We start from the raw sequence: 23,345 nt of genomic DNA on the forward strand, positions 1-23,345 counted from the left end.
CGCCAATAATAATAATATACAAAACAATCCTAGTCAGTGACTTTTTCTATAAACATAAAATTTACCGTTGGGAAGCGATATCTGCTATCTGATGAAGGCTTCCCACATCCTTTACATGGGGTAGCCTATTTAACTAGTATTGTAGTGGTATTGGTAGTGGTAGTCTGCCGCATTACCTGTTCTATTACCGCTATCTCAGGATGGCACTGACAGTTTACATTTTTTTTAATATACTATATATATTTTTTTTTTTATGTAAAGGCTTTTTTGAGACTTTTTTTATCATCTTAAATATTTTTTAGTTACAAAAAATGTATTTGTATTTTTTAATTAAGACGTAAAACAGAGAGCACAAAGGGGTGGTATTCAGTATGCCGGCTGTTGGGATCCCGGCGCTCAGTATACCAACAACTATTCTCCCTCTTGGGGGTCCACGAGCCCCCTGGAGAGAGAATAAATAGCGTAGCTCATTTGCGCTTGCCCAGCTGCCAGGGTGATATGGGTTAACTTACTGCTTTGCAGAGGGTGTAGTATGTTATGCCGGCGGTCGTGATCCCATAACATACTACACCCTCTGCAAATCAGTAAGTTAACCCATATCACCCTGGTGCGGTATTGCCATTACAGCTATTTATTTTGCTAAAAAAGCTAGAAGGTGGTTAATTTTGTTATTTACTGCAGTGGCTAGAAATGTAGGATGAACATTTAAGTAAATATGGCAATAATCAGTGAACAATTTTTTTTTATAGTTTAAACTATTCTAGAATTTAAGGAAAGGCAGATAACACAAAAAAAAAAACACGCAACTTTTTTTTGTTATAGCTACACTATAAAGTGATTTAAGGTATTCACCATTTATGCCCTACATAGAGATAGTCACACCCACATCACAGGCCATACCCTCTGTGTACACCACACACCCACAGCACTGGGACACCCCTACATTAGTCACTCTGCTGCAGGACTTGTCACACCCCCAGTAAGGGGAACATAATACAGGCCATTCTTTATTTTCAGCACCAGGCCCATGTGCACATTAATATGGCACTGGCTAACAGGAATAAAGCAAGCATATTTAAAACTGTGAAATTTACAGGCCAGGTTTCAGAGGAAGAAAATAATCATTCGGAGGGGGAGGAGGGAGTTGGCAAAAAATGCAGAAAACATTGTCAATCTGTCAGGTTGAAATCTTAGTGGCAATCGGGATTATTCCGAGTTGATCGCACGTAGCAACATTTTGCTGCTCGTGCGATCAACCTGACGCCGCCTATGGGGGAGTGTATTTTAGCATAGCAGGGCTGCGATCACTTGTGCTGCCCTGCTATGCTAAAAAAGTTTCAAGTAAAACAAGACCAGCCCTGCAGCTACTTACCCAGTGCGACGGATCCATCGATGAAGGCTGTGACATAAGACTTCTGCCCTCCAAACGCTTGGACACGCCTGCGTTGGACTCACCACACCTGGAAAACGGTGAGTATCTGCCCCCGGAACGCCTTCCGTCTGTCTGTATTCTTGCGATCGCCGCTGCAATCACTTTTCTTGTCGCCGGGCAATGGCTGTCATAGGCAACGACGCGCGTGCGCAATGTGTCCACTGCGCATGTGCATTTCCGACCCATTCGCACCGCAGCGAAGAACCGCTGAGAGCAAACGGGTCGGAATGACCCCCAATGTGCTTGGACTTTTCAATATAATTAAATAGATTTTCCTATGCTTTCAATGGAAGGGTGGAGAGCCAAAAATCGGTACAGACCATAAAAAAGGTACAGCTGGAGGGCATGCTAACTTTTTTAACTTTTTTATTTTAAATCAAAAGAATTCAGAATTAATATGCAGTATTCGTGAGATTTCAGAAATTACACCGCTAGATTTAAAGTGGTAATAATTAGGGATGAGCGGGTTCGGTTTTCTGAGAGCCGAACCCCCCGAACATCACGTACCGAGCCCAGACCCGAGTCCGGCTTAGGACTTCTCGCCAGACTCGGAAACCAGAACAAGGTAAAACATCATCATCCCGCTGTCAGATTCTCGCAGGTTTTGGATTCCAAATAAGGTGCCGTGCATCGCCGCCAATTTCACTCCAGTCCTGGAGAGTGTAGCGAGAGGACGTGTCTCTTCAGTGTCTGCGTGGGAAAGTGGTGTGATGCGTGGTGTGGCGACCTGCTCTTTTGGGTCATTCCACTGCTGTGTTGTACTGCATCAGTCCAGTGGTGGTGTCTTGTGCTGCATCAGTCCAGTCACAGTGGTGGTGTCCTGTGCTGCCATAAGTCCAGTGCTGCTGTATAAATCCAGTCCAGTGGTGCTGTCTTTTGCTGCATCAGTCCAGTGGTGTTGTTCTGGGCTGCCATAAGTCCAGTGGTGGTGTCCTGTGCTGCCATAAGTCCAGTGGTGCTGCTGTATAAGTCCAGTCAAGTGGTGCTGTGTAGTGCTGCATCAGTCCAGTGGTAGTGTCCTGTGCTGCCGTAAGTCCATGGTGGTGTCCTGTGCTGCCATAAGTTCAGTGGTGCAGCCATATAAGTCCTGGGGTACTGCCATATAAGTCCAGTCCAGTGGTGCAGCTGTATAAGTTCAGGGGTACTGCCGTATAAGTCCAGTGGTGCAGCCATATAAGTTCAAGGTTACTGCTGTATAAGTCCAAGGGTACTGGTCCAGAGGTACTGCCGTATAAGTCCAGTCCAGTGGTGAAGTCGTATAAGTCCAGGAGTACTGCCGTATAAGTCCAGTCCAGTGGTGCAGCCATATAAGTTCAGGGGTACTGCCACTTAAGTCCAGGGGTACTGCCACTTAAGTCCAATCCAGTGGTGCAGATGTATAAGTTCAGGGGTACTGCCGTATAAGTCCAGGGGTACTGCCATATAAGTCCAGTTCAGTGGTGCAGCCGTATTATTCCAGGGGTACTGCCGTATAAGTCCAGTCCAATGGTGCAGCCGTATAAGTTCAGGGGTACTGCTGTATAAGTCCAGGGTCTACTGTCGTATAAGTCCAGGGGTACTGCCGTATAAGTCCACCAATATTGTGCATGCATTACATCTGGGCAAATTCCAGCACGTTCCATGTTTTGCACATACAATTAATTTGGTGGTGCAGAATTGTTTTGAAAAATGACAGGGGCGTGCAGGAGATGTGTCGGGGGCTGGAAAAATTGCGGGACACTTTCGACATTCAGCCACTGCAGTGCCACTCCTAGATGGGCCAGGTGTTTGTGCCGCACACTTGTGTCGCTTAGCAAAGTCATCCAGCTACCTCGGTGCAACCTTATGGCCTAAAAACAATATTGTGAGGTGTGAGGTTTTCAGAATAGACTGGAAATGAGTGAAAATTAATTTAATTGAGGTTAATAATACCATAGGATCAAAATGACCCTCAAAATCTGTGATTTTAGCTGTTTTTATGTTTTTTGCAAAAATCATCCAGATCCAAAACACGAGCGGGGATCCAGATCCAAAATCAAAATACAAAACATGAAAAGTATCCGCCGCACATCTCTAGTAATAATGTAAACTACTGTAGCTTGATTTTTCTTTTAAATCACTGCTGCCATAGCACCACAATCAAATGACTGCAATTCACAGGCTGTTACATTTACCCCTATATCTTTCACTTTCAAAGCAGGAAGTACAAAAGCACCACACATTGATACATTTTGTGGCAAAGTCATCTGAGAGTTTAGGATGTTTGTTGGAGATTGAAAGCACTGGACATTGTTGGAAATTTGAAGCACCAAAACCTCTGAATTTACTATTCACGAAGATGTCACTGGAAAGATGGCACTGCAGAGGAGGAGGGAACCGCTTGCCATCACAACAAGGTAAGTATACTCAGCTGGACCCCTGCCCCCCTCCAACAGGAAGCGGTCAGTATTCTGGCGGTTGGGATGTTGGTGGTCCTGTAATCAATGCCAGAATCCCATCATCATTCGGAATCCTGACACTGGAACGTCGACTAACGACATCCCGAAGGTAAGTATCGGGGTGACAGTTAGAGTTAGGGCCCGGGGGGGGGGGGCGGGGGGAGTTAAGTGTAGGCACTAGAAGGGGTTTAGTCTTAGCTGCCACCACCAAGTCTTAGTCCTAGCCACCACCCCCTGTAACTTAGCCCTACCTGCCACACCTACTATCTTAGCCCTAGCTGCCACCCCCGGCGGTTTAGCGGTAGGGTTGGGGGCAAGGGAGGAGTAAATTAATTACCTTGTCGGCATTCTAATTGCCAGTGTCGTGATGTGACTGCCAGAATCCCAACTGCCAGCCTCCCGTATCATGCCCCTCCAACGAGCCTGAACCCGGATAATTAGTAGCTGCCCACCTCGGAACAGCGGGATGTTCATCAGAACATTGCTGCTAATTGAATTGGCCTCACAATGTCAGCAGTAGTGATTCCAGGTGATTTGGCACCCATGGCAGAAACAGCAAATTGCAACCTCACACCACCACACACACACACACACACACACACACACACACACACACATCCATAACAAGACAATGGAAGATGATAATGAACATAATTATTCTTGCACAAAAACAAAGGGGGTCATTCCGAGTTGATCGCTCGCTGCCGTTTTTCACAGCGCTGCAATCAGGTGACTACGGCGCATGCGTATGCACCGCAATGCGCAGGCGCGTCATACGGCTACAAAGCTGATCGTTGCTGAGCAATGGAGTTAACGAAGAATCCATTTGCACAGCCGATGGCAAGAAGATTGACAGGAAGAGGGTGTTTGTGGGTGGCAACTGGCCGTTTTCTGGGAGTGTTTGGAAAAACACAGGCGTGTCCAGGCATTTGCAGGGCGGGTGTCTGACGTCAAATCCGGGACCAAAAAGACTGAATTGATCGCTGCGGCTGAGTAAGTCCAGAGCTACTCAGAAACTGAAACAAACTTTTTCATCCCGCTCGGCAGCACAGGCGTTCACACACTTGCAAAGCGAAAATACACTCCCCAGTGGGCGGCGACTATGCGTTTGCACAGCTGCTAAAAGCAGCTAGCGAGCGATCAACTCGGAATGAGGACCAAAGTTTTATCGATTTGAAAAACCCTGATTTGTTTTTTCCAGTCCCTGAATGGTATTGTAATCTATTGGTATTATTGACATCGTAATTTATGTAACAGTAGCTTGAAGCACAGTACAAAAGGTATCACTCCATACTTTGTGTATACTTCGCACCATCGCCCAATAAAATAAGTTGACTTTGAAAGAAGGACATTTAACTGGAGAATATCAAAAAGTTTTCAAAAGTAAAGTTAGCCTATGCATTTTTTATGTACCTACAGGATATACAGCAACAGAAGGTTTTACAGAGCATTTTTATCCCAAGTGTTGTCCAACTGATCATCTTTTGTATATTACTAAAACATTTGAGGCTGGGATATTCATGAGTGCTAGCTCTCCTACCAAACGTAACTTTGTTTGCAATTCTCATTTGCCAATAAAGTTTTCTATACACATCAATCATATTAAAATAATATTTAAAATCTAAAACAGTCAAAATTGCAATTTCAGCCTTTCTAACACTGATGGGAGCGCGACGGTGATGTCATGATGTCACACCCCGCTCCAGCATCTCCGGGCCCTCTTCCAGCGGCGTCTCTTGCTGGCTTCAACGTCCTCCGCAGAGAGACTGGGAGTAGGAATTCAGTTCAGTAAGGCTGGGTACACACCTGACCGAAACATCGGTGGACTTGCTGTACACACTTATCAATCAAACGCTCAATGTGACGTTGTGTTGGCGAGGGTTCCCAACTGGGACCACCCAACTATAATGTCAACCCCCTCCCCTTCACAGCAAGTGTATGGGCAGTCGGCAGGCCGCCCATACACACAGCCAGATGGCCTGTTAAATCTGCAGATATATCGTTCATTGGCTGTGCTGCACGGCCAGCGCCATATGTCTGTCAACTACGTCATTCACAGGCATAACTGGTGTACACATTGGCCAAGAGGATCATGATATATCGGCCGTTCGTTGGAACATTCGATATATCAGCTAGTGAGACCAGCTTAAGACTTGCTTAACTCTGCTGCAAAATCTCTTTTTGCTAACTCCCTGCTCCCTGAACTTTGTAGCTCTGCCAGGCACTGGCTTCCAGCAGCTCTGCCTAGGCACAAGAACTGACAATCCATATCACCAAGCTTGGCTGCAGGTACACTGACAGAGCTCCAGTAATAAGCAGCTGTGCTTTATGTCTTTATCTTGTATTTATTCATATTTGACTTATTCTGCTATTTGAAATGAAATATTGTTTTTATTTTTTATATATATATTTTTATCTCTGTTGTCCTTAAAAAATTTTAAAGGACGATACCAGCCTACAGCTCTCCCTTTGTTTTCATTGCACTGCATCACCCTTACCAGACATCTCGGGCAGTGTGAGTGGTACAGGGAACACAGGGTTCTTGGGGGAGGCAGAAGCTGGTGATATGACAGGAGTGCTGTCTCTGCTAATGCAGGTCAGCGGCAAGTGATAAAACTCTTTATTTGTGATTAATGCAGCTATCCATCACTGCAGAACGCGGGTCTAGCTGGTGTGCCTATGAGGAAGCCAGTGGCTGAGATACTGGTTGTACCTGTTCTTTCGGATGGGACTGACATGTCATACCAATCATACCAATAGGCATTATTTACAGAGTGCCATTTATAAACTAAAATACTGTTCATTGTCGCTTTCGTTTAATAAATGCACTTTTAATCAGATGTATCCTGTACAGCTGCTTTAAAATCCAAATGAGAGTAGATCTTGTCACATTATTTAAAGGTAGATCCGTGTTATTGGGAATCAATGGGTAATCAGGGGTGTAATGAGTGTGCCTCCAGTGGAGCGCAAGCTCCGGGTGCCGGAAAAGTTAGAGGGCGCACCGCCGCATGCTCACCCCCTCCTTTTGCCTGCTATACCACACTGACTCGGACTCTGAGACTAGGTAAGGAGCAGGGCAGGTCAGAGGAGTCAGCAGGAGAGGCTAACAGCCGACACATGCCTGAGCTCTGCCGCCCTCCTTATATGCCTCACTGTCTGCTTGTAGCTGTGCAGCAGGATTACTTCTGTCCTGCTACACCACTCTCTGCCCTGCCTGCTGCAGCACCTCTTTCTGCCACGGCTACTGCAGAACTTCTCTTTGTCCCAGCTATGGTAGCATCTCTCTCTGTTCCAGCTGCTGCAGCACCTTTTTCAGCCCAGGTGCTGCAGCACCTATCTCTGCCCCGGCTGCTGAGGAATCTCTTTCTGCCTCGGGTGCTGCAGCACCCGTCTCTGCCCCAGGCTGCTGTTGCAGCACCCCTCTCTGTATAAGAAGCTGCAGAGTAACATTTATAAGCGGCTCTACTATGGCATAACTTCCCCTATATTTTTGTTGTGCTCCTTTGGCGCGCACTGTCCCTGTTTTAAACCTGATGGGTGCCCAAAAAATCTTTCACCCTGAGATCCACAAGGTCTAGATGCTGGATCCAGGATGCTGTGCACGGTGTATGGCTTTACACTCGGTGGCTGCCTTTGGTAGGCTCCGGGTCGGTCAAAAAGCTTTTCCAGGCTGGATAAGGCCCACGGGCCAGTGGTTCCCCACCCCTGGTTTAAAGCATGAATTATTTACACAACATTACCAGGTTGGTTTTGCCTTGTGTATGATTACCTCTTTAAAAATAGTCCCGCACCTCTGGCAATTTTGGCGCTATTACACTTACTCCCAAGAGAGAGAAGGAACGGGGGAAATGGGAGAGAGAGGAAAAATAGAAGAGACTATGCACTGGTTAATAAGCAACATTTTGTAAAAGTAGCAATCTCTGCTTGAAGTGGTAACAATAAGTTCCCAAAAATTGCAATAAACAAGCAGCCTATTGCCTATGTGATTCCAGGAAAACATATAGTAGATGTCATATGATAAAAGTGCGGCCAAACAGCAAATGGCAAGTATTGCCTAGTAAATGCAGGAAGCTGGAACGTGTTGGGGTGCTGCACTTACTGTGACCTCCATGGTCTCAGCTGAAGGCACATCTCTGAGGACTTGGTTGAGAGGCTGTGAAGGGCTTGCCGCTTGCAGCTGTTAGGGGTCTATTTACTAAGCCTTGGACAGAGATAAAGTGGACGGAAATAAAGTTCCAGCCAATCAGCTCCTAACTGTCATGTCAGTTGGTTTGTACTTTATCTCCATCCACTTTATCTCCATCCAAGGCTTAGTAAATAGTTCCCTTAGTGCTTAGTAAATAGTTCCATTAGTGTAAATAGTTCCCTTGGTGCATATGTGCTTTGGTCGGATGTTGGCTTGGAGACGGCAAGAACTTCCTGTTAAGGGGCTCAGTAGGCTGACAGTGGGGGTGTGGTATGTGTGACTGGTGGTCAGGAGACCATCGGTCAGCATACCGACACCAGAATCGGGATCCTGGCAGTGGAATGCAGCAGAATGCAGGCATGGGGGTGTGCGAGCGCAACAAGCCCCTTGCGGGCTCGGTGGCTGCGGTCGCCATGGGTTCTATTCCCACTCTATGGGTGTCATGGACACCCATGAATGGTAATAGTCGCTGTTGGTCGGCATGCCGACCGGCGGGATTGTGGGGGGGGGCAGGATATAGGGGGAGGTATTGTGACCGGCGTTCTGATTGTCGGTCACATAACTACATCCCGAAAGTGGTGGCCCCTGCACCCACGTTCGACTGCTCCATCTGAACTCTGAACGGCCCTCAAGCCAGCACTGCTGTGAGGACAGTCTGGCTGCAGCATTGCGACCCTTCCACACGCCAGAGAATGTCTGATAGTAGATCTGATCCTGTAGGCTTTATGTTATCTGAGATGGACAATGTAGGTCAGAGGGCCTCCTTCCTGCCCCCCCTCCCTCCCCCCCGCATAATGACGGCCCTGGATGAGCTGTCCATTCAGTGTTACATGGAATGGGGAGGGAGGGTCAGCAGGCAGGGGAAGGGCAGGTGAAGCAGATGGCAAGGGAAGGGCAGGATTGACAGGAGGCAGAGGAAGGGCTTTGTAGGAGCCCAGTGTAGAGCAGCAATCTCTCCTTTATACTGGGGCAGATACCAGATAGTAACCTCTAGTATGATAGCCGTGTGTAACCCTTATATATCTATCAGCATGTGACCATATTATCATGTAAGGAACCAGACACATACAGTACACAGTAATAAGTAATGTAATGGACAGAGGGATAGATAGATAGATAGATAGATAGATAGATAGATAGATAGATAGATAGATAGATAGATAGATAGATAGATAGAAATACGGAAAATCCCGGCACTCCTCTTATATTCTGTTAATAATGCTGCGGTGCCCTCCCAGAGGCGAAGTCCTCAATAAATATAGTGGCGAATAAGGGTGGCACTCAAGCAGACTGTTGCAAGTGTAGATGATCAGTTTTTATTGAACCGACATGTTTCGGGGACTAGCCCCGTCCTCAGGGCCTTAACCGTTAACCGTTAAGGCCCTGAGGACGGGGCTAGTCCCCGAAACATGTCGGTTCAATAAAAACTGATCATCTACACTTGCAACAGTCTGCTTGAGTGCCACCCTTATTCGCCACTATAGATAGATAGATAGATAGATAGATAGATAGATAGATAAGGTAAAACAGTCCCGGCACTCCCTCTCCAAATGGCAATGTGCTGCGGTGCCCTCCTTGAGAGACAATGCTAGTCCTCTATATTGTGGATGGAAGCAGGCGGCACTCAAGCAGACTCATAGGTGGTGAAAAAAAGCGGTCCGTTTATTGATCCGACATGTTTCGGGGAACACCCCGTCCTCAGGGCCTAACCAGCCAAACTGAACCACAAAATGTCCTTATATACCCACCATACAATAATGAGACATGTAAACATGACTATACTCACCTGTTCCACAGCGCCAAATGTCCGCTCGTGGGCCCGGTCCCGCTCCCGCGTCGCCCGCGTATGACGTCACAATAGGTAGACGCGCCGGACCGTCACCATAGTAACGGGACGCTCCTTTGCTCAGCTCCATTGCCCGCCCACCACGGAAGCGCGTGTCTGCGTCACTGGCCCCGTGCAGTATGTTGGTCCGTGTCACAGGAAGGTTGCTATGGCAACCTAAATGAAACAAACAAGACAATACAATCAATATAACGCAATACAACAATAACACAATAGTAACACAGATAGATAGATAGATAGATAGATAGATAGATAGATAGATAGATAGATAGATATGATCAGTAGAAACTAGATATGAGGACAGAGAGATAGATATGACTTTGATAGATATTAGATGCATGCTGTAGGTAGAAAGAGCTTGAGATAGATATCAGATGGATAGGTAGATCTGAGAGAGTGAAAGATAGATAGATAGATAGATAGATAGATAGATAGATAGATAGATAGATAGATAGATAGATAGATATGAGATGGACAGTTAGATACTGTAGACAGTACAGTATTAGATCAATTGTTTAATTAATTAACCATTGGATGTGGTATCCGAGTATGAGGGAGGCTGAGAGGCACAGAGGGTGAAACTGAGGGACTGAGTGAGAGGAGGCTGAGAGACACAAAATGAGGGGGAGGTTGAGAGACAGGGGGAGGCTGAGAGGCACAGGGAACAGGAGGCTGGTGTGATGGGGAAGGAGGATGAAAAGACAGGAGGCTTTAGTGATGGGGCAGGAGACAAGTAGATACAGGGGGCAGGAGGTGACACAGGGGGCATGAGTCTGGTAGAACCTCTGTTGTATATTGATGACATTGGTCATATTGCTACACGAACAGGCATCTTCCAGACCATGTGATCTCCTACATGAATAGTGAATACCAACTGAAAACACTGTCTTCCCAGGAAAGATCAATTTCTTCAGAGGTTCCCCATTGCAGAGAAACCACCACATAGGTAAGGTGCATTTGGAATGGTATGGAGAAGAATGTTCTCAGAGTGATGAGAAATGGGTGTTTCAAGTGACCACTGCCCTCCTAATACATAGCCATGCCCAGGGCAGGACTGCCCATCTGGCACTTCTGACACATGCCAGAAGGGCCGATGGGCCTGTCCGGTCACACAGACATCAGGGAAGGCTGCGCACAGTGCAGCTTCCGGCTCTCTATTTGTCCCCCTCTGCTGCCCGAAGTGCTGGTTGCTAAGAAATACGGGGGGCATGCCGCAAGTCCACGACCCCCTGACTCGTGTCACACCCTCATGATTAGTGTCCGTGCACTCCTTTCACATACGCACGTGCATGCCAGGGCCAATTTTAGTCCCCAGTCCATCCCTGGCCATGCCCCTCGTGACCTGTGGCCACGCCACAGAGTACCACTAAGAAATTGTCTCCACTTGCACCACTGACATACAGTATATATTGTAAATGATATGAGACTATCCTACTAGATAAAGAGAGCAGTGCCTTACAGAAAGGAAAACAACAATTTAGCCAGTTAGGTTTTGGGCACTATGGAGGAGATGCGTCAAATCTTGGACAGAGAGATAAAGTGGAGGCAGATAAAGTACCAACCAGTCAACTTTTGTCACTTTTCAAACACCGCCTGTAAAACGGCAGATAAAGGCTGAGTAGTTACTACTTTATTTCTCTCCACTTTATTTCTTCCCACAGTTTGATACATCTCATCCTAAGAGGCTTATTTTGTAAATAATGGTATGTGCAAAAATATTAAGTATCCGAGTAGTTTGCCGGAAGGGTCATTACTGCAGCAGTGAGCTGCCTGTAGGTCCTACTGTTTGCAGGTTAGATAGAGGAAACAGCGTGAGACTGGAAGACTGGAGGAGAGCAGTATATGCCCAGCAGGAAATGGCAGCTAGATAGAATGGACTGGCAGTCTCCCATCCCCGTACTCCCAGAAGACCATACAAGAAACAACAATGGTGGGTTGGTGCTCTCGAACTTTACCTGGAACAATGAAGTGGAATTAGGGATAGCAAAGGACATGGAACCAGATTCAAGACAGTCAGTCTAGTTTGATATGACTCACAACAGAGATGAGCAGTCCAACCTTGGACCCCAAAGGTCTAGTGTGAAAGCAAGATGTAACCAGCAGGAGGGACCTGGCTGAAGTATATGCTGGAGGAATGAGGCACAAGGCACTTCTGGAATAGGCACAATGAGCTGGAGATAACTAGCAGAATATCAGACATGAACAAAACTGGATAAAGATAAGCTGAATAACAGGGACAAGGACCTGAAGAAGGAAAAATTGGATTCGAGGCACTATGAAAGTAGGAGTCCAAAGTGGCAAAGAAATTAGATTTCTGCCCAAAAAGGACTTGGCGAGTTGGTAAAGGTAGCAACTGCTGGTGACAGATGGAGAGAAAGGAGGGACCCAGTTCTGGATTTCCACATAGAAGGAGGCCAGTAGTGAAAATGAAGTGCAGTTATTCTCATATCACATATTACAAGTTCTGCTACATATGGGTTCTGGTAGTAATCTCTGGATGAGGGAAAGAGGTCCAAAGCCACCGAGCTAGCTAGGAAACACGGTATAGAGCAAACAGAGGATACCACAGTCTCTAAGTATGGACATACAGTAGAAACGTCAGACCAGGACAATTATGCCACTATAACAGGGGCCTATCAGGGTGTTACTGTATGTCATCTATAACCATTAGGAGGGCCCTGAAGAGGATGATATTAATAAGTGCTGGTACTCATAATGGAGAGTTCTAAATGAACGATGATTCAGTGTCTATATGTGCACAACATTGTTGTCCATCTTTTCTCTTCCCATATGGAAACGTCTCCAATTATATCTAAAACAGATGTAGCTATCATATCTGCTGGGAGTGAAAGGAGTGTGATGGTGAATGGTGGTAACGTTAGAACGGAAATGGCAGTTGTGAATTATAGCGTACTCTGAGCTTCTTCAGATAGTGCAACTGGTTACTCACACCAGGTAATTGCTTGGTGGGCATTGCTTACACTACATGCTGTAGAAGATGTCCATAACACCAGACAGAAGTACATAGAGCAGCAGGTGCTGAGGCAAAAGGTAGGGCTGAAAATACTACCAGACTTCACTGAGATGTACAAGTTATCCTTTTTAGTGGGAGCAGCTACTTTGGTCCCAGGGCCACACTGTTTGCGTTGCTCGGGGTGATGCTAGTGGCACGGTGGCAATGAAGAGTTACAAAGTAGAGGAGTTATGACAAGTGTGAGTTGGGTTTCATCTGGGATAATTGGCCTGTCTACAGATTGGCAGAGTGCACATGTTAAATGGAGGGGAGTTAATCATTGTTGTCAGAAGGTGCAAGATTGATTAACTTGGGAAAAGGAGATGAGTCAAGTTGGATAAGCTACACAAGTCTACCATATGCTCTGTAGAAAATGTAAGAGCTAAGATAGCATTTACACATTCACCTGGAAGTTCCTGGTCCTTCATTCATTCATGAGGGTTTTGGAAGCTTGATGAGAGCTAGCGAGGAGGCTACAGGAGTAGAGTATTTGGAGTTCTCATTAATTTTGTATAGACACAACCACAGAGAGAGCCCAAGAAAGCATGGATGGAGCAGCCGTTAATGGTACAGGTAGGGGAAGAATCAATGGTTACCGATTATATATAATGAATTAAGGTGATCCTTGGGGTGTGATAGAATTTGTGATGTTAACAATGTCAACTGGGCGATAGATCAACATGTCAAATGTCAACATTCACAAGGAATGTCAACAGGACTTCTGTTCTGGAGGTGAGTATCCTATACTTATCTCTTAACCCTAATTGCGGCCTTACCCTAACCTTAATTTTGTGCAAAAATTGTCTGTCCTCATTCTGTGGTCAACATTCTAAATATCAAAGTATGTAATGTTGATGTTTTGTAATTGTCAACATTCTGTCAATGTCAACATTCTGAACAGCATGCCTGATTTAGGTTTGTAAGCAAAGCAAAAAAAGCACACAACTGGGCAAAACCATGCTGCACTGCATGTGGGGCAGATGTAACATGTGCAGAGAGAGTTAGATTTGGGTGGGGTGTGTTCAAACTGAAATCTAAAATGCAGTGTAAAAATAAAGCGACCAGTATTTACCCTGCACAGAAAAAAATCTAACCTTTGGTCTGTCCTCTTGGGGTGGCTGCTCTTCAGTGCTGTGTGTATAGAGAGACGGATGCAGCTCTGGTGGACCTTCCTCACAGCTACCATCTGGACCGCTCTGAGAAGCCTCAATGCCGACCGGAAACTATCTTCTCACGACTCACGCTCAAACTCCTCTGGTGAGTGGTTCCATTCTTAATACTGTGGCTCATACAGCTTACCCTTCCTGTCTCTGGTGTGTGGCTTGGCTTCACATAGGGTCATAAGAGGGACATATATGGGTATATTCAATTAGGGTCGGATCCATTCCGACATGCATTTGTCGGAATGGATCCGACAACCCCTATTCAACCTCATCTCAATTCGACTTTAAAAAAGTCGAATTGAGATGAGGGACCGGAGAGGGAGGAGAGGGGGGAGACCAGCGGGGACAGCCGCGGGCAGACGGAGGAGAGAAGGATGTCTCACAGCCGCCAGACCTCACGGCAGTGTCCACCCTGCTCCAGCAAGCGTGACCTCACTTGCTGGAGCTGGGTGGACGCTGCCGTGAGCGGCGCGGCTGTGAGACATCCTGCTGCAGCGCTGTGCTATAGCGCTGCTCTCCCCTGTATGCCTGCGGCTGTCCCCCATCTCCCCGCGGCTCCCCCTCCCTCTCCTCCTCTGGGTCCCACATCTCAGTCCGACATTTTTTTATGTCAGACTGAGATGGTCCGAAACGGGGCCAAATCTTGTCGAATTTGGCCCCGTTTCACTCAAAAGTACGTGAATCGGCAGCTATACCGCCGATTCACGTACTATTCGACAAGTCGAATTCCACGACTTGTCGAATAAAAACTGCAGGGATTGAATAGGTCGAATCACGATTCGACCTTAAAAAGTCGAAAACTTACGTCTTTTCGACAGACAGCAGTTTTCGACCCTAATTGAATATACCCCACAGGGTCCTATGAACTGGCCACTACTTCACTTCACACAAACAGTTTATGAGAAACAGGAATATGATCATTAAAGTGATGCCCTGTCAGGGCAGCCATCGGGGGGGGGGGGGGGGGGGGGGGGGGGCTGTGGGGACTGGTGTCCCGGGCCCTTAAAGAGAGGGAGGCCCACCCCTGGCTCCTACCACCAATACCAGTAGAGCTGCACCAGTCTGTGAATCAACAGCAGTCTGATGTACAAGGAGGACGTCTTAAAACAAGCCTTATCTGCGCATCAGCTCTCTGTAAACCGTTCCTGTAAGTCCGCAACGCTCCACCTATATGTAACATTACAATGTATGACATCACATAGGGATGGAGAAGAGAGGCAGAATCTTTTTTGGGGGGAGGGGGTGGGGCCTGTCTATTTTGTCAGTCCTGTGCCCCATAATTTCTGATGGCAGTCTTGTGCCCTGTTATGTGGGTACCACACATAGAGATTATAGCAGAGAGAAACCAGCAGTAGCGGGAAAATAACTTGTAACCTTTTATATATAAGATACCAACCATAGTGAATCTTGTGAGCATTTTTGCTAATCTACAATCTTCCAGACTCGGGGGGAGATGTACTAAGCAGTGATAAAAGTGGAGAAATTAGCAAGTGGAGAAGTTGCCCATGGCAACCAATCAGCATTGACATAATATTTATAATTTGCATACAATAAAAGTATACAGAGCAGCTGATTGGTTGCCGTGGGCAACTTCTCCACTGGCTCACTTCTCCACTTTAATCACTGTTTAGTACATGTCCCCCAAAGTTCCTTATAACACAAACGTGTCCTCACCACCATTGGCTACCTAGCCTGTCAATCACGTATTTGGACTGCAACTTAAAGCAGCAACCAAAAAAGACTTAAAGTGGCCATGGTTCAAATTCACCCAGGGTTTAGTTATGCTCAACCAGATCCCTGGCTTATGCTTCAATTATCAAGTTTACTTTTAAATCTCTAAAATATTAATTGTCACATTTTTGGACATACATTGCTTTCTGTAGCAGTGACAGAAATGTAAAACATAAGTTAATCAGTAGTGACCACGAATAGGACAACTGACATTTTATTAAAAGTTTTGCAACATTTTTAAAGGTTACATATATAAAAAAAGTTAATTATCTTTTTTTTTTTTGCAGCCGAGCATCTATCTGTAATTAGAATTTCATTAACATCAGTTGTGCATTCTAACGGCTTACTCAAATTAATATATAGAGCCCTGTTTACCAAACTGTGAATTGCTGAAATAATTTTCTAAATGTGTACTACTTGAGATGAGAGCTGAGAATGTTCTTCATATGCAAACGACCGACACATGATGTTGCCCGCACTTTTCACTGAATTCCTAATGCTTTTCTTGGAATAAATAAAATCCTCTTAGCCCTCTTAATAAGTATAACGAGGTCAGTTGATATCTGTTTTTTTTTACTAATTAGAGTGTGATCCCACACTAAGTGTCTTTTACCAAAGTACAGCGGATGTGAGGGTTTTTTTATTCTGCAAATGTACCTATATGTGAGCGGAGCATTTGACAAGCATCCTGGGGCTAATTCAGGTTGGATAGCAGTGTGCGATCCAACTGGAATTTTTTGCTGAAAAGATGCGGGCGCCCCGGCCTGCGCATGCACCCATATTTTCTGCAGGAGGGGGTCTGCAGAAAATGCGATCACCTCTGCCTGTCAATCAGGCAGAGACGGTCGCGAGGCGGAGGCAACGCTCCATTTCCAGGGAGGAGACGGAGCATTGCGGGGGCGGGGCAACAAAAACAGTGGGTGGTGCTACGCTAATGGGGGCATATCGGGGACATCACACGCAGCCGCCGCGAGAGGTCAAATGCCGCCGGGACTCCTACGGCTGCATCTAAGCTGCGCCAGCAGGAATCATCTTTAGTTTCTGCTGACAAGCAGAAATTGTGAAGCGATTGCAATTTCTGCTTGTCAAAGTGGGGGAGGCGCCGGTCAGTATGCTGGGCGGCCTTGCCCAGCGATGGGCGGCAACCAGCATGCAAGCAAAAATATAGCAAATTCTGCTGATTAGCAGATTTTGCTATCCCTACTGAATTAGCCCCCATGTCTGCTTTCTGCATTGGCAGGAGGCCATGGGTAAATGCAATTATTTTGGAATTGTGGACCCAGACAGTGGCATAGCAACAGTCCCCGCAGACACCACTGTGGCTTAGAGGCGCTGGGTGGCTTGTGGGCGCTGGGGGAACTGTGGGGACAAATGTCCTGGGCCGCCACGCTGCTGTCAGTGCAGTAGAGAGGAGCCACTGGCCAGAAGAGCAGCACCCTGGGAAAGATGTCCCTCCCAAAATGGCCGCCGCCTCCTCTAGCATCCTTAATAACTCTCCTCTAAAGCAGCGGCCATTTTCGGAGGGACATTTTCAATAGTATGAAGGGGGAGGCACAAACAGCGGCCCCGGGCAGGATCACAGACCCACAGCAGTGGCAGCCGGGGGAGGATCCCCTGACAACCAGCAGAACCCCTGACAACGAGCAGGTATCATGGGAGTGAGGCAGAGGCACTAGAAAGTTACTTTTCAGGGGAGCGCAAAATTTGTATTTACGCCACTGGACCCAGATGTGAATTTCATGTCAAGATGTGTCCTTGTAATAGCTGGCCTTTATCACATTTGCACCGCCTTAATTAATCACAATTCTTCCTTCCTCAGTAATGCTTGTTCCAGACTTACTTATACTGAATCTTAAAGAAGTAATGAGAATATAAAAACAGTAGAAATCACCACAGTGAGAGAATTATATTAGTTAAAGTGAGCAGTGGTATCACAGCGATTTACAGTATCAGAGTTCAACGAAGCCTAGTAAATGGTGGGCTATGAAAACAATTATCATTAAAACTGTTCGGTGAAATGCGTTGGCGACACTTATCACAACATTATACTGCAAAAGGAAGAGATGAATGGTTTTCACTGTGAAACTGTGCTGATTTACTACATTATGGGCCAGATGCATCATCGCTTGGAAAGTGATAAAATAGAGAGTGAAAAAGAAACAGCCAATCAGCTCCTAACTGCCATTTTTCAAACACAGCCTGTGACATGGTAGTTAGGACCTGATTGGCTGGTACTTTTTCACTCTCCATTTTATCACTTTCCAAGTGATGATGCATCTAGCCGTATGTATTAAAACAAGAACTGCCAAATATCTAGAGCTTGCCATTAAGGGATGTGGTCATGTGACCGGTGCTCGGGTTCCCGGCGGTCACTATGCCGACGCCGGGATCCTGAGCAATCAAAATGGTGGCAGACAGAATGCCAACCCACAGGGATTATTCCCACTCGTGGGTGTCCACGACACGCATAGAGTGGGAATAGAACCTGCTGCGTGGTGAGCGCACATCGCTTTGTTGCACTCGCCCCCGCCAGCATTCTGCTGCCGGGATCCCGGAGTCAGTATGCTGACCACGGGGATCCCGAGCGACGGTCTGCCAGCCCCAAACTTCCATGAATACCTTAAAAGTGACTGTCAACAATGGTATTAATACCCTTTGCATGCCTTCTACCAAACTGGAGATTCTTGGTTCTGGATAGGGGGTCTAGCCATGTCACGATGGAGGTCTGACCACACCCCCTCGGGCATGCCTACAGCTACTGAAGCAGCGCCTTTAACCAAACTGACCAAACATAAAGCATTGGCCATATACTAGACAATTAACATCTGATTGGGTTAAAGGCTCTAACAGTGAGAAATAAAACTATAAAAATTATGTCACCGTTTGCAAATATTGTTTCTTTCTTGTTTTGTGGTGTTATACGCTTGTTCTTTACTATTTGTACAGAAAGTGTATTGATAAGCTCATCTTGATGGCGCCAACTGCAAAGTGTAAACTTTGGTTCTGGGCGGATTGGTAGATGTGGTATATCCATTATTAATGGAGGTATAAGAGCAGATGTTTTACTTGCAAAGCACCCAAATGCAAAAATTACATTTTGTGTTCCATGAGAAGGCATGTAGAGGAGCTGCATTTGGCGACAATTGCAGCGGCTGACTCTAAATCGTACGGATCTCTGTTCACAGACGCAAATGGGGAGTTTTGCATATATTGTGTGCGCAGAAGCAACTTTGCGCATTTTTGCATATGTACTTCATACTCTGAGTCAGACAGAACCAAGGATACATCAATGGTTTATTTGTACATCATATCAATGAGTGATCCAGTGTCTGAAATATAATATTCCCAGAGCTAATGGTCATTAAGCCTTTGCAGACTTACAGTAGAGATGAGCGCCGGAAATTTTTCGGGTTTTGTGTTTTGGTTTTGGGTTCGGTTCCGCGGCCGTGTTTTGGGTTCGACAGCGTTTTGGCAAAACCTCACCGAATTTTTTTTGTCGGATTCGGGTGTGTTTTGGATTCGGGTGTTTTTTTCAAAAAACCCTAAAAAACAGCTTAAATCATAGAATTTGGGGGTCATTTTGATCCCAAAGTATTATTAACCTCAAAAACCATAATTTACACTCATTTTCAGTCTATTCTGAATACCTCACACCTCACAATATTATTTTTAGTCCTAAAATTTGCACCGAGGTCGCTGTGTGAGTAAGATAAGCGACCCTAGTGGCCGACACAAACACCGGGCCCATCTAGGAGTGGCACTGCAGTGTCACGCAGGATGTCCCTTCCAAAAAACCCTCCCCAAACAGCACATGACGCAAAGAAAAAAAGAGGCGCAATGAGGTAGCTGTGTGAGTAAGATAAGCGACCCTAGTGGCCGACACAAACACCGGGCCCATCTAGGAGTGGCACTGCAGTGTCACGCAGGATGTCCCTTCCAAAAAACCCTCCCCAAACAGCACATGACGCAAAGAAAAAAAGAGGCGCAATGAGGTAGCTGACTGTGTGAGTAAGATAAGCGACCCTAGTGGCCGACACAAACACCGGGCCCATCTAGGAGTGGCACTGCAGTGTCACGCAGGATGGCCCTTCCAAAAAACCCTCCCCAAACAGCACATGACGCAAAGAAAAAAAGAGGCGCAATGAGGTAGCTGACTGTGTGAGTAAGATAAGCGACCCTAGTGGCCGACACAAACACCGGGCCCATCTAGGAGTGGCACTGCAGTGTCACGCAGGATGGCCCTTCCAAAAAACCCTCCCCAAACAGCACATGACGCAAAGAAAAATAAAAGAAAAAAGAGGTGCAAGATGGAATTGTCCTTGGGCCCTCCCACCCACCCTTATGTTGTATAAACAGGACATGCACACTTTAACCAACCCATCATTTCAGTGACAGGGTCTGCCACACGACTGTGACTGATATGACGGGTTGGTTTGGACCCCCCCCAAAAAAGAAGCAATTAATCTCTCCTTGCACAAACTGGCTCTACAGAGGCAAGATGTCCACCTCATCATCATCCTCCGATATATCACCGTGTACATCCCCCTCCTCACAGATTATCAATTCGTCCCCACTGGAATCCACCATCTCAGCTCCCTGTGTACTTTGTGGAGGCAATTGCTGCTGGTCAATGTCTCCGCGGAGTAATTGATTATAATTCATTTTAATGAACATCATCTTCTCCACATTTTCTGGATGTAACCTCGTACGCCGATTGCTGACAAGGTGAGCGGCGGCACTAAACACTCTTTCGGAGTACACACTTGTGGGAGGGCAACTTAGGTAGAATAAAGCCAGTTTGTGCAAGGGCCTCCAAATTGCCTCTTTTTCCTGCCAGTATAAGTACGGACTGTGTGACGTGCCTACTTGGATGCGGTCACTCATATAATCCTCCACCATTCTTTCAATGTTGAGAGAATCATATGCAGTGACAGTAGACGACATGTCCGTAATCGTTGTCAGGTCCTTCAGTCCGGACCAGATGTCAGCATCAGCAGTCGCTCCAGACTGCCCTGCATCACCGCCAGCGGGTGGGCTCGGAATTCTGAGCCTTTTCCTCGCACCCCCAGTTGCGGGAGAATGTGAAGGAGGAGATGTTGACAGGTCGCGTTCCGCTTGACTTGACAATTTTCTCACCAGCAGGTCTTTCAACCCCAGCAGACTTGTGTCTGCCGGAAAGAGAGATCCAAGGTAGGTTTTAAATCTAGGATCGAGCACGGTGGCCAAAATGTAGTGCTCTGATTTCAACAGATTGACCACCCGTGAATCCTTGTTAAGCGAATTAAGGGCTCCATCCACAAGTCCCACATGCCTAGCGGAATCGCTCCGTGTTAGCTCCTCCTTCAATGTCTCCAGCTTCTTCTGCAAAAGCCTGATGAGGGGAATGACCTGACTCAGGCTGGCAGTGTCTGAACTGACTTCACGTGTGGCAAGTTCAAAGGGCATCAGAACCTTGCACAACGTTGAAATCATTCTCCACTGCACTTGAGACAGGTGCATTCCACCTCCTATATCGTGCTCAATTGTATAGGCTTGAATGGCCTTTTGCTGCTCCTCCAACCTCTGAAGCATATAGAGGGTTGAATTCCACCTCGTTACCACTTCTTGCTTCAGATGATGGCAGGGCAGGTTCAGTAGTTTTTGGTGGTGCTCCAGTCTTCTGTACGTGGTGCCTGTACGCCGAAAGTGTCCCGCAATTCTTCTGGCCACCGACAGCATCTCTTGCACGCCCCTGTCGTTTTTTAAAAAATTCTGCACCACCAAATTCAAGGTATGTGCAAAACATGGGACGTGCTGGAATTTGCCCATATTTAATGCACACACAATATTGCTGGCGTTGTCCGATGCCACAAATCCACAGGAGAGTCCAATTGGGGTAAGCCATTCTGCGATGATCTTCCTCAGTTGCCGTAAGAGGTTTTTAGCTGTGTGCGTATTCTGGAAAGCGGTGATACAAAGCGTAGCCTGCCTAGGAAAGAGTTGGCGTTTGCGAGATGCTGCTACTGGTGCCGCCGCTGCTGTTCTTGCGGCGGGAGTCCATACATCTACCCAGTGGGCTGTCACAGTCATATAGTCCTGACCCTGCCCTGCTCCACTTGTCCACATGTCCGTGGTTAAGTGGACATTGGGTACAACTGCATTTTTTAGGACACTGGTGAGTCTTTTTCTGACGTCCGTGTACATTCTCGGTATCGCCTGCCTACAGAAGTGGAACCTAGATGGTATTTGGTAACGGGGGCACACTGCCTCAATAAATTGTCTAGTTCCCTGTGAACTAACGGCGGATACCGGACGCACGTCTAACACCAACATAGTTGTCAAGGCCTCAGTTATCCGCTTTGCAGCAGGATGACTGCTGTGATATTTCATCTTCCTCGCAAAGGACTGTTGGACAGTCAATTGCTTACTGGAAGTAGTACAAGTGGACTTACGACTTCCCCTCTGGGATGACCATCGACTCCCAGCAGCAACAACAGCAGCGCCAGCAGCAGTAGGCGTTACACGCAAGGATGCATCGGAGGAATCCCAGGCAGGAGAGGACTCGTCAGAATTGCCAGTGACATGGCCTGCAGGACTATTGGCATTCCTGGGGAAGGAGGAAATTGACACTGAGGGAGTTGGTGGGGTGGTTTGCGTGAGCTTGGTTACAAGAGGAAGGGATTTACTGGTCAGTGGACTGCTTCCGCTGTCGCCCAAAGTTTTTGAACTTGTCACTGACTTATTATGAATGCGCTGCAGGTGACGTATAAGGGAGGATGTTCCGAGGTGGTTAACGTCCTTACCCCTACTTATTACAGCTTGACAAAGGCAACACACGGCTTGACAAATGTTGTCCGCATTTCTGGTGAAATACTTCCACACCGAAGAGCTGATTTTTTTGGTATTTTCACCAGGCATGTCAACGGCCATATTCCTCCCACGGACAACAGGTGTCTCCCCGGGTGCCTGACTTAAACAAACCACCTCACCATCAGAATCCTCCTGGTCAATTTCCTCCCCAGCGCCAGCAACACCCATATCCTCCTCATCCTGGTGTACTTCAACACTGACATCTTCAATCTGACTATCAGGAACTGGACTGCGGGTGCTCCTTCCAGCACTTGCAGGGGGCGTGCAAATGGTGGAAGGCGCATGCTCTTCACGTCCAGTGTTGGGAAGGTCAGGCATCGCAACCGACACAATTGGACTCTCCTTGTGGATTTGGGATTTCGAAGAACGCACAGTTCTTTGCGGTGCTTTTGCCAGCTTGAGTCTTTTCAGTTTTCTAGCGAGAGGCTGAGTGCTTCCATCCTCATGTGAAGCTGAACCACTAGCCATGAACATAGGCCAGGGCCTCAGCCGTTCCTTGCCACTCCGTGTGGTAAATGGCATATTGGCAAGTTTACGCTTCTCCTCCGACAATTTTATTTTAGGTTTTGGAGTCCTTTTTTTACTGATATTTGGTGTTTTGGATTTGACATGCTCTGTACTATGACATTGGGCATCGGCCTTGGCAGACGACGTTGCTGGCATTTCATCGTCTCGGCCATGACTAGTGGCAGCAGCTTCAGCACGAGG

Source organism: Pseudophryne corroboree, chromosome 1 (genome assembly GCF_028390025.1).
Source record: "Pseudophryne corroboree isolate aPseCor3 chromosome 1, aPseCor3.hap2, whole genome shotgun sequence".
NCBI lineage: Eukaryota > Metazoa > Chordata > Amphibia > Anura > Myobatrachidae > Pseudophryne > Pseudophryne corroboree.